The sequence below is a fragment of the Dipodomys merriami genome, unplaced genomic scaffold (genome assembly GCF_024711535.1).
Source record: "Dipodomys merriami isolate MVZ:Mamm:240054 unplaced genomic scaffold, mDipMer1.0.p SCAF_1, whole genome shotgun sequence".
NCBI lineage: Eukaryota > Metazoa > Chordata > Mammalia > Rodentia > Heteromyidae > Dipodomys > Dipodomys merriami.
The window spans coordinates 141,655,626-141,668,173 of record NW_027202270.1 but is presented as its reverse complement, the minus strand read 5'-3'; positions in this window follow the sequence as shown (position 1 = coordinate 141,668,173).

The following is a 12,548-nucleotide window of genomic DNA, read 5'->3' as shown; positions in this document are numbered from 1 at the left end:
GATCTTAGGACTTGAACTCCAGACCTGGCACTGTCTCTGAGCTTTATAGCTCAAGGCTAGTGTTCTACCACTTGAGCCAAAGCTCCACTTCTGGCTTTCTGGTGATTATTTGGAGATAAGACTCTCATGGACTTTCCTGCCCAGGCTAGCTTGGAACTGTCATCTCAGCTTCTTAAGTAGCTAAGATTACATGTGTGAGCCATGGGTGCCCAGCCACACTAGGTTTTGATGGCTTATTTGGCTGAGCTTGCTCTTCTCCAGTTTCTGAACTATCTTTCCCAAAAAGGCTCTCTCTTAGATTTGCAATCTGTGTGTGTGTGTGTGTGTGTTCATATGTGTTTATGTGTGTGAAACCTCTAAGTAATTGCTTTTGCCCATTCCAGTGACACTTTATCCATTTCTGTAACAGTCTTGGTTTGTGTTATTATTTATTTATTTTCTAGAGATATTTGATTGAGGCCATTAGATAAAGGACAGGGAACTTTCAATGACATTGAAGCCAAAGCCAAGCTTGTCACACAACAGAGCTATGACACTGCAGCAGCCACTGCCCCCAGGATCCATGTATGTTCCCAGCACTGTACACTGAGAACCAGTGTTCCCACTTCCTCCACACTCAGGTAGGAACTGGAGCCTTGGGTAAAGAATATCCTAAAATGTGCTTCTAGCCTTCAGCATACCAAGTTCTGTCCACGTGTATCTTGGGGCTGGAGGAAGAGGGCTTTCCTTTATTAGAGGACTGACCTTCAACCTCTGAAGTCATCCCCATTTCTATACCTCCTTTGGACTCTCCTGTAATCACCATTTATCATCAACATGCTCCTTGAAACAGCAAATGTGAGCAACATGGAAGCTGAAATCTGTGTCTCACATCCAAAATGATACCTAGTACAGAAAAGCCTATCCAACGTTTGCTGAATAAACAGAGCATTATGATTACCCTGTCGCTATAGTAAATCCAAAAGAAAGTATAAGGGAAACTTGGTTTTTAGTAATTCTGAACCTTGAGAATCCTTTTCTGTAACTGTTTCCAGCATACATGTTGATATCCTGAGAGCCAGGGAAACATTGTGATTGTATTATGCACTGACTGTCCGCAATGCATTAGTGTCCGCTGTTTAGAGAAATATCTAGTAGATGTAGAGAGCTGGGAATGTGCCTAGCTGTGTTTTCAATCTCCTGAGGAGGTCAAAGCCAAAGTATCTTCAAGACAAATGCTGACTCTTATTAAGTAGCTACATTTCCTTGTAAATCTATAGAAATCCCTGGGGCAACACCATTAGTGACATAAATGTCCAGAAAACTGAAAAAAAAAATATCTGGCTCAAGTGGTAGAGCACTGGCCTAGCATGAGGAAGCCTTTAGTTCAAACTCCAGCAATAAAGAGAAAGAGAGACAGAGACAGAGACAGAGAGATAGAGACAGAGGCAGAGGCAGAGACAGAAACACAGAGAAAAAGGCAGAATAGGAGCGGAGTTTAGTAAGTACCCAGATAAACCATAGAAACTCACACCAAACAAGCCATTAAATAGCAAATTCCTCCTCTCCTCCCCTCTCCTGCTAAAGATAGGCATTCTCCCCAGGGAGTCATTGAGTGTTGTACCTTTCTGCCTTCACATGTCCTCATATAAAGTTACTTCCATTTCACTATAGCTTGTGATCAGCTATCACTGAGAGATTTCTCACTTTCATGTCTTTACTATAAATTATTCCCTTGGACAATCTGACTGATGACAATTCGGTCTGCCCAGTGGTTGGTGTCCATTCTGACACTTCCAGGCTGTCAGGTCCTTGCTCCATGGCAAACCCCACAGAGGATAACTTGCATCCCTGCCTGTGTCCCCAGACATGTTTTGATTTTGCAACCCAATAAATTCTTCCTGTGCACTGACCTGCCAAAGCTGATGAGAGGAAGTTTTGCTCCTTCCGTCCATTTTGCCTATTCAGGCTTTCTTAGAACAAGCCCTTCTAGCCACTTACTCATTTTTCCCCCTTGAAATTCCTTAGAGAGCTGAATTGCCATCTTTAGTAGATGCATTTACACAAATTCATTACTTTGTTCTTTCTTCTCAAATCATCATCCTTATCCATTGATTTGCATAAGGTCTGTGTTATTCCCAATTATTTTCTCACTTCTTTACAACCAAGAGCCCAATTTACAAGGTCTTCATTACTTTATTACTACACTGCTTTGACTCATTTTTCTTATTAAATGCCAGTGTTTATGGGGAGTGAAGGAGTGAAATGTGTTGGCAACTCTGTTGGTGCCAGTTACCAGGAAATTAAGACCATGTTTTTAGAGATAAATTAACCTACATTATATGGCAAGGACCACATAATATCATTTTCAATGACACAGAAGGCAGGTTGGCATTCAAAATTCTTGGCACTGGAGAACTACTTATCATGATGGAGAAATATTTAAATAGAGAGAACGAAAAATATAATTTAGAGGCAGTTGGGGGGGCTGGGTGTGGTAACTCTACCTGCAATCTCAGCCATTTGGGAGGTAGAGCATAGGAGGATCAAAGTTGGAGGACAGCCTGGACAATTGTTAGGAACATCCTATCATAATCATTAAGATGTATATAGTGGTGTGTACCTGTCATCTTAGAATGCTGACCATAGGAAGATCACAGTCCTAGGCTGGTCTCAACTGAGACCTTCTGAAAATTAACTTAAGAGCAAGCAGGGTTAAAATGTGGCTCAAGTGGTACAACACCTGCCTCGCAAGCTGTCTGCCTTGGCTCTTACTTGCTTCTTTATGAACAGATTTGTAAAACAAGGGTGTGATTTCTTAAATAAGGAAAATATATATTGATTTATATTTTCTAACATACAAAAAAGCTATATCTCCTAATGAGAGCTTCTGCAATGTTGGGAGCACTAGAGACATAGGCAAAAAATTAAAAAATCCAATTTGTATATAAGGTTGGATAAAATTAACCAAAGATCAGGAGAAAACAGAATCTTCAGTAAGGATAAGCAAGATGAGCATAGATTACATTTCTACAAAAGTAAGTATAGAATTCTCTTGGCATCAAACTTATTCAAATTACCAATGAAACACACAAATATAAAAGAAATCTGAGGAAGTGATGCTGTAGCTCAAGCAGTAGAGCGCTAGCCTTGAGCTGAAGAGCACAGGGACAGCGCCCAGGCCCAGAGTTCAAGCCCCACGACTGACCACAAAAAACAAGAAAGAAAGAAAGAAAGAAAGAAAGAAAGAAAGAAAGAAAGAAAGAAAGAAAGAAAGAAAGAAAGAAAGAAAGAAAGAAAGAAAGAAAGAAAGAAAGAAAGAGAAAGAAAGAAAGAAAGAAAGAGAGAGAGAAAGAAAGAAAGAGAAAGAAAGAAAGAAAGAAAGAAAGAAAGAAAGAAAGAAAGAAAGAAACAGAGAAAGAAAAGAAAGAAAGAAAGAAAGAAAGAAAGAAACAGAGAAAGAAAGAAAGAAAGAAAAAAATCTGAAATGAAAACTAATCTCTGAAAGTGGTAAATTTGCCAGTTTGGATAAGATTCTTGAAAGATTGAGTAATTACCTAGTCTAATACTCCTCCTCTCATTAGTTTAAGATATATGCAAATAAATCAAGTGCTGGTGGCTCATGCCTGTAATCCTAACTACTCAGGAGTCTGAGAATTGAGGATCATGGTTCAAAGCCAGCCTGGGCAGGAAGACTGAGAGTCTTATCTCCAATTAGCCACATCCCCCCAAAAAAATAGAAAGAAAGAAAAAAAAACAAAGAAAGAAAGGAAAGAAAGGAAAGAAAGGAAAGGAGAGCAGAGGAGAGGAGAGGAGAGGACAGGACAGGGAAGGGAAGGGAAGGGAAGGGAAGGGAAGGGAAGGGAAGGGAAGGGAAGGGAAGGGAAGGGAAGGGAAAGGAAAGGAAAGGAAAGGAAAGGAAAGGAAAGGAAAGGAAAGGAAAGGAAAGGAAAGGAAAACTTCAAAAGTGGAGCTATGGTTCAAGTGATAGTTAGCCTTGAGCAAAACCTCAGGGACAGTGCCCAGGTCCTGACTTCAAGCCCCATGACAGGCACACACACACACACACACACACACACACACACACACAAGATACATGGGAATCATTTCAATATGTCTTTCAATGCTATTATTTCATCACCATTATAATCACCAATATTATGAAGGTGATTATAATGTTAACTGGGCCAGGAGAACAGAAGCTTGGTCTCCTCTTCTAGGCTTTGGGCTCTTTTCAGAACCCCTTCTCATGAAGCCAACAATTATAGGAGAGATAGTCATGGAATCCTAATCCCTTCCAAATACTGTATGATAATGTTACCTCTTATCTGTCCAGACAAATGAGGTAACTCCCTTTATACTGTCTGAAATTTTTATTAGGAATACATGGGATCCAAGGCCAACCTTTACAATGACAACACTTCAGTGTTTCAAGACCCATATGCCAACAATACTATCACACAATGTTACAAAGTGTACCATTTTATCAATAAGTGACTTTTTATTGTAAGATGTCCACCTGCCAATTTTATACCATGTGCCCATCCTGTGCTTACTCCTTCTCCATTGGTAATTATAGCTTGTATTTAATTAGTGTATCAATTTGGGAGAAGATACCAAACAAAAGATGAGGGCTTACAAATACCAGTTAATTTTAAAAAGTAGAGCAGAAGTCAGGTACCAGTGGCTTACCCCTGTAATCCTATCTACTCAGGAAGCTGAGATTTGAGGATCAAAGTTCAAAGCCAGCCAGGGCAGGAAAGTCCATGAGATTCTTATCTCCAATTAGCCAGCAAAAAACCAGGAGTGGAACTGTAGCTCAAGTGCCGTGAGAGAAAAAGCTAAGGACAGGCCTGAGTTTAAGCCCCAGTACCAACACACACACACACACACACACACACACACAAAGTAGGGATGCCAAATGCAGGATTATGGAACAAAGTTATGGAACAACTTAGTGGGTTGTCTCAGACATTGTTTGCTGAGGACTGAAATTCTTATGCCATGTTGATTTCTGGTCCTGTCAAAAGAGCTTATTACAAAATAGAAAATAATTCGGTTTTACATTTACTACTTGGATCACATGAATGTTAAAAAAAACAAAACAAAACATGTTACTAAAATATCTATGATATTCTGAAACCTCCCCAATTATTTTGTTTGTCAATCCACTCTACAGCAATCTAGCAAACTCAAACAGAACCATTTAACTAGGATTTTGAAGAGCAGAGGCAGAATCATTTCACCAAACAGTAAAAGCTATTTCTAGGGCTTCAGGCTATAGATGAACACCCTGGGAGATGAGGCAAAACTGTCCTTTACACATATGAAAAGTACAAATCATATGGGTTCTCCTAGAGGCCACTGAGACTAGTTTCCCTCGGGGTACCAAGACACAAAAGCTTCTGTTTACAAGGACACACCTTTTTTATCCTTTAATGTTTCCCCCCCTCTTTCCCCTGTCCTTTTGGCCCCAAATCATGCCAAATTAGGATCTGGTAATCCATACTAACAGACTGCAAATATAAGACATTTTCAAAATAGTAAAAAAGCAAACAAACAATTTTAAGACTTCACTGTTTATTTTTTAAGGTGTATTTTCCCCATACTGTTTGGTCACACACACACACACACACACACACACACACACACACACACACACACACACACACACACACAAAACATCTATTTCCAGAGGCATTTTCTAGTCAGCCACAGTGATGTTGTTCAAAGTTTATTGGGCAGGGAACAGAGTTACCTTCCCAACCTTTCTAATTTGTATTGGATTCTAAGCTCCCACATCTTAGTCCTCAGGCATCTCCCTTGATAAAGCCCTCCTACCTTACAGTCCAACAAAGTCCAAAGACTTTGGATATGAAATTTTTAAAGTAACCACTAGAAAAGAGGCTTCAATAGTACTGGCCCAACTGGCAAAGCTGTAGAAGGCCACGTGAATTGCTCAGAGATAACACCCTTGTGTCTTTCACCTTGGGGTCACCAGTCTGAATCAAACAGAGATTAACAGTGTCCAGGGTTGTTATCGTCTGGTGATGGCTTGGGAGCTGATATGAAATAAATTGCTAGTATCTTGTGGCTCCTTGCCTGAGGTCTCCTGGTTTAGACTATTTTAGGACCAGATCCAAATCTTGACAGCAATGGTTCCTCTAAATGGAAGCCTCTGCCCAAGGATCAAATGCTAAATAAGCCCAGAGATTATACTTCCTCTAGCGCTAATGGAAGATATCCCCTCAGACAAGACTGAAAATAAGCCAGGGAATTGTGGGTAAGGGAAATAGAAAAGTTCTGTATATATGAACAAGAAGCTGTGAGTATCTAATTCTAAGCTGGGTTCCTTACAGTGGATTATACCATGTGATCTTGAGTCCCTCACTGGTATGGCACAGCCCTGCCCTCCTTCTGACTTAGTCAGATCTCACCCTCTTTAACTATGGCGTCATCCATCTTCTACAGTCATCAAGCTTCAAGGGAAATAAACTTTACAACAGGAAAGTAAAGGGGGGGGGGGATTGAGGTATGGCTGATCATTTAAAGGGTGAAAGGAGAGAGTCAGAGAGGGAAGGAGAGAACAAGGGAGGAGACAGAGGTTAGGGAAAAGGGAAAGGAGGAGAAAAAGAAGGAGTGGGGGAGGAGAGAGAAGCTTTTGAATTTTAATGAGCCAACTAATCACTTTGTGTTGTTACCATTTTATTTAAAGAGGCTTTTGGTCTGACTCTTAAACTATTTGTGGAAATTCTTTTTTTGTCAGTTGTGGGGTTTGAACTCAGGGCCTAGGTGCTTTCTCTAAGCTCTTTCACTTAAGGCTAGCACTCTACCACTTTTGAGCCACAGCTCCACTTCCAGTGCCATCTCATCTAGTCGTTACTGGGAACAACAAAAGTCTATCTCCAAGTTCATCCTTAGCCAGTAACATACATACAAGATTCTATGTGGCTACAGACCCTTGGAAATTTCATGAACACAGTGGATCGTATGTCCAGGAAAGCTACAACTGCATTCACAAAAACAAATTTACCTTAGGGTATAGTAGCTCAAGCCTGTAATCCTAGCTACTCCATAGGCCAAGATCTGTGAAACCCAGTTTAAGTCCAGTTTAGGCATAACATTTCAAGAGACTCCATCTCAACCACTGGCCGACACAGTGGGGTAGACCTGTTACCTCAGTTATGGGGAAAATATAATGGCTGGGCCAGGTGGCAAGGCCTATCTTCTCCAGCAAAACCAGAGAGCACATGCAGGAGGATTTTAGCCCAGGCTGGAGGGCATATAGCAAGATCCTACCTGGAACCAACCCAGTCAGGCACTCCTGGTTGAGGCCTGCAATCCTTACTACTCAAGAGGCTGCAATCTGAAAATCATGGCTCAAAGCCAGCCAGGGCAAGAATGTCCTTGAGACTCTTACCTCAATGAACTAATACAGCTGGATGTGAAGCTGTGGTTCAAGTGGTAGAACACTAGTCTTGAGCATAACAACTCAGGGACAGTATCCAGGCCTTGAGTTTGAGCCCAGCATACACACACACACACACACACACACACACACACACACACACATACACACACAGATTCCTCTTTTGAAAATTACCTAATTTCATTTCTCTCTCTCTCTCTCTCTCTCTCTCTCTCTCTCTCTCTCTCTCTCTCTCTCTCTCACACACACACACACACACACACACACACACACACATACACATATCACATCACATTTCTGACCCAACATCTGCCCCCCATATAAACCTCGCACTACACCATGAACTCTGGTTGAAAACCTCAAAGCACACATAGCTCAATTGTCCTTGGATTGGTAGCCAAAAAGGACTGGGTAGGCCAAGCCCATGGGTGCACTCGCTGGTGTTGAAAAGCTCTGACTCTAAATTCGTTTTAGGCTAAGTCGTTAAACCAGCCGTCTAAATGGGCCTGGCACAAGGTCCCAGCCAGCCCTGCACCAGCTGGTGAGGCCTTGAGTTGGAACCGGAAGCAGGGGACAGCTGCCTCCAGGCTCTGTGTCTCCGGGTGGGCACACTTCCGCTTGCCATAGGGAAAGCGCTGTCCACACCTCCCCAACCCTGACACCTTCAGTTCCGGGGTGCAGGCCCAGAGCCGGCTTTTAGGAGAAATGGGTCTTTGCCCTGCATCCTTTCACACTGGAGGGAAGAAGCTGGCTCGGCTGGGGGCGGAGGGGTGTGGAGCCCCAGCCCCGGGGTGTGGTTACCTCCCCTAACCACGTGGTTACCCAGTAGGCCGCCGCCCAAGGGCGCAGAAGTTCAGGCCTGTGCTCGGCCAGGGACCTGAAGACTCGGCCAAGTGCGGCCGCCCGCGGGGCCGGGGGCCGCGCAGTAGCGTCGGTGCGAGTCCGAGGCGCTGGGATGGGTCGTGATCTCGGATGTCCCTTGCAGCCAGCTCGTTTCCCCTCTGCCAGCCACTGTGGGTCACTCCTTGGCTCCCCGAGCGCTGTCCGGAGCGGTGGCCCCCTGCTCAGGGCGCGATGCCCAGGACACTTTGTTGGCAGAGAAGACCCGGCTGTCTGGAAGTTAAGGCTTCACTAGTTTGCTGCGTGAAAAGTACGAGTGGAGAATGGGAGCCCGCCTTTGCTATGCATGCCAGGGAGCGCCCCCAAACTCATGCTCTCCCCGGAGCTGGAGCGCAAAGCAGCCCAAGGCGTCCCCGCCTGTGACTATTCCCAGGCGTGGTGGTCCCTGAAGGGGTGAGCAGCTCCGTCACGACCCGAGTCTGACAGGTGCAGAAGTCCAGCGGGAGCATTGCCCTAGAGGGCCTGGATCTGCCCGAGTGACATCTCGGAAAAGGCCTAGGAAAGGAAAGACAGTGGCTGGCACCCTGCCCCACCCCCCATATCTGAAGGTGACCTTTATGCCTACAGGCAGGTTTTCCACTCCCCTTTCCAGAATACTGTGTGGTAACGTCAGTTAAAAGAATACAGACGATTCAGGCTTTGCTGGGCAGAACGCCTCCTCTTAAAGAGTATTGAAGCTAAAACATGGCTTGGCTGCAAAGGTGATAATCTGTTAGCTGTGGTCATTCCAGATCCTTGCTCCTCAAGAGACCATGTTATCACATAACGTCCATTAGGCCCCAGTAATCCGCTGTCAACGTATTTTAGAGCCATTTGAATGTTAAGGAGATTTTTATTAATGGCCCATGATCCTAAAATGTGACTATTGGTTCTACCGGCAGGTTTTTAACAACTCAAGGCTGCGCGAGTGGTTTTCTGGTTTAAACATAGCCTAAGGCCTCTTGGAGATTCAGGTTGGAAGATTGGGGACAGGGGCTAAGGGAGAAAATTCCCCCCACCCTCCACCCCTCTCCCGGTGAGGCTTTCCAGTCTGTACCTAAGGCTGTGGAAAGTAAGGAAGGGCTGGCCTGTTAGGGCACAGTAGCTCCTGCTCTAGTAGCTAGTTCCTTCATGAGCATTTCAAGGAGAACAAAAAAGCAATCTGTAAGGTCCTTACACAATCAGTAATGCTTTGGCTGCTAGAAACTGTCATCTTATTTTTAAAGAAGGCCTGAACTAGAAATGCTCCTTAGTGATGTCAAGTAGACCAAGAAATCTTTAATAGAAAGGCACCTTTCCCCACCCTGCAGTAGGCAAATTAGGGCTGGAGCAGAGAATTCCATCTTATTCATAAACACCCTTTTTTTTGCCTTGTGGTGCTGAAACACCAATTTACCATTATAGTTGCTGCAGGATTCTTTCTTATTTTTCTTGTTTGTCCTTTTTCTGCAAAATACCATCTTTCTACTAAGAATTGATGGTAAAGGGAGATGGTGGAGTAAAAGTGAGTCATAGTCAGCTGGTTGACTTTCCCTCTAGGAGGAAAATAAAATTTGACACCACCTTCATCTGGTGATTATGCTACCAGCCCTGGCTGCAAACCTACTGTTAGTTACCTTTGACCAAATAGGCTGGACTTGGAAATTTACTTATTGTTTGTTTACAGTCAATAGCAGGGTAGTTTTTAAATAAAAAACACACTGCTTGCAGGAGAGGAGAGCTGCCTGATTGTCTTTAGTGTTGGTGGCCTCCTTGGGTTGTAAGGACTGTGGCACCGTGGAGAGCCTTTCTTTCAAATGCATACCTGTTTCCTCCTCCTTTCAGTCATTTTTGCATGCAGGAGCTTCCGCGGGTTCCTTCCTGACAGTTCTATTTCCTTCAAACTGCTCCTGTTGGGGGTAGGGGGTGGGGAAAACACTACCTTTTCCAAATAGCACCTAGATTTCCTTTCATTCAAGTGAAAAATAATAATTTTAAAGAATATTAGTCCGAGTAGCATGTTATTAACAGGCAGTTTGTAAGAGATGCTCCAAGCGATCCCAAACAATGTGTCTTAGTACACTAGTACACTACAGTTTCACGTGTAATGTTAATTCTGTCCGCGACAAATCCTATAATCTGTGCAGTTGCAAAGCTGAACACAGAAAAACATCGGGATGGGTTTGTGGGGGGTTTTGTCCTCCCCAGTCCAGAAGTCCCAGAGGCTTAGATCTTTTGTATCCCACTAACCTAAGGGCAGGAATGGGGCATCTGGGAGAATCAGGCTTTCCAGAGCAACCTGAGCTTCAACCTACGCTGAGAAGGATCAGGAGAGAAAAACAAGAGGTGCTTAGACCACCAGTAGCCCAACAGAACATACAGATGCATGATGGGAACTTGAGCCCTTTAATGACCCCAGAGGGTCAGAGAGATAGCTGTCCTTGCTAAAGGTTTCCAAGGCCGACAAAAATCTAGGTGGAGGTTCTGGCTGAATCCAACACTACAAATCTTCCCATTCTGATTGTTTTCTACGACGACACGGGCTTCGCGGCTCTCCTGCTCGACTTCTTTGCATTTCTCTTTTGCGTGCTTTAAAGCGCCTCGTCGTAGGCAATCAACCATCACTGAACGCTGGTTCGCCAGGTTCTGGGTACAGCTTTGTCGGGGTCCCCAGCAGCGAGGTCCTCACGGGGCGTGAGGCGCAGGCTGGAACACGTGGAGTGCGCGCGCGCGCCCGGGCTGGCGGCTGCGCCCGGGCTGGCGGCTGCTGGTTCAGTGGAGGCAGACACTTGCACCCAGCCTCTCACTGCAGGTAGCTGGAATGGACTACCTAGAAACTCGATGCTGCCCGGGACAAGGGGATCATTTCTCTCTTCCAGAATCTTCTGTGGGTCATGGTCAATCAAAGAAAACCAGAGACCCCTCCCTCCCCGCCCCCCCGCCCCAGGAGTGAGACCAACAAGGAGAAGGGTAACCATTTCCCAAGGTTTCCAGCTCGGTAGCTCCCAGCACAGGTCCAACCCTCCCCTCTACCCCCTCCCCCGCCCCCATTCTCTAGCCTGAGCACCTGGCTTTCCTGCGAGGGTCCCCGGGGACAGGCCCAAGTGGGCCTCAGCTGCGCTGGACGCGGGAGGCCGGGAGGCCCCGCAGTGGGGGTGGCCCGGAAAGCTCTGGACCGCGGGCCCTGACAGGCTCGCGGAGGCCGCCCTGGCCGGGTGGTCTCAACGTGCCAACCTGTCCTTGGGTGATCCCCCACCCCCACCCCCGCCTGGACCCCGCCACAGGGCGCTGCCCGGAGGCTCGACCCCCTGATCCGCGCCAGATCGAGGGGCTACCTACGGTGGGTGGCCTGAGCCCCGCCCCCCCACGCCCCAGCCAGCGCGGCCTCGGGCCTTCAGCGCCCAGGGCGTCTGTGTTGGTGGCTGCAGGTTCGTCTCCAAGACCTGGAGGTCAGAGCCGAAGGGGCGGGCGAGGATCTAGGGGCCAGATCCGAAAGAAAGAGGGCAAGCAGGCAAGGCAAGGCCGGCCCGTGGCCCTGCCAGGCCCCCGTGGGGACTGAGAGAGGAACCCAGATTGCAGCCTCCACCCCCCCCCTTCCCGGCCCGGCCCGCAGAGGAGACTGGAGCCCCGGGACCCCCGCGGCAGAGGCAGCCCCGGCTCTGCCCAGGGAGCTCCAGGTGACCATCTAAGGTTCGGAGGGAACCCCGTGGGCCGGGCCGCCCTCCGTGGGGCCGCTCCCACCCATCGCGCGCCCCGGGCTGGCTCCAAGCCCCGCCCCGACCCCCTGGGGCCTGGCGAGGGGGTGCGGGGCTGGGGTGGGGACACCCACAGCCAAGGTGGGGCGGTGAGGAAACTGACCATTATCTAAAACCCGGAGGTTTCCGCAGCTGAAAGCCGGAATGTAATGGCTTGATTGAATTTCGCCTTATCTAGGAGAGGAAGAAAACACTCCCAAGGTGCAATCCGGAGGGCCTGGAATCTCGGTGGGAAAAGCAAAGATTCGGGGCCACAGATCTCTCTTTAAAGCCCACGGCCCCCACCCTCTCGGCCCGACCCTCCCGACCCCTTTAAAGGACGGCGCGGTTTGGGGACCACGCAGCTCCGGGGCTGGCCTTATTAACTTCATAAAATCCGGTCTTGGTTTGCAGCGATCCCAACTCTGGTCTGTAAGCCGGGGATGGCTCCCCGCCTCCTTCCCCTCCCTCCGAGGCCTTTGGTTAGGGGGAAATTCGCGACTACTTTCGCAGTCCCTTCAAAGGGATTTCACCTCGCGGTCTCAGTG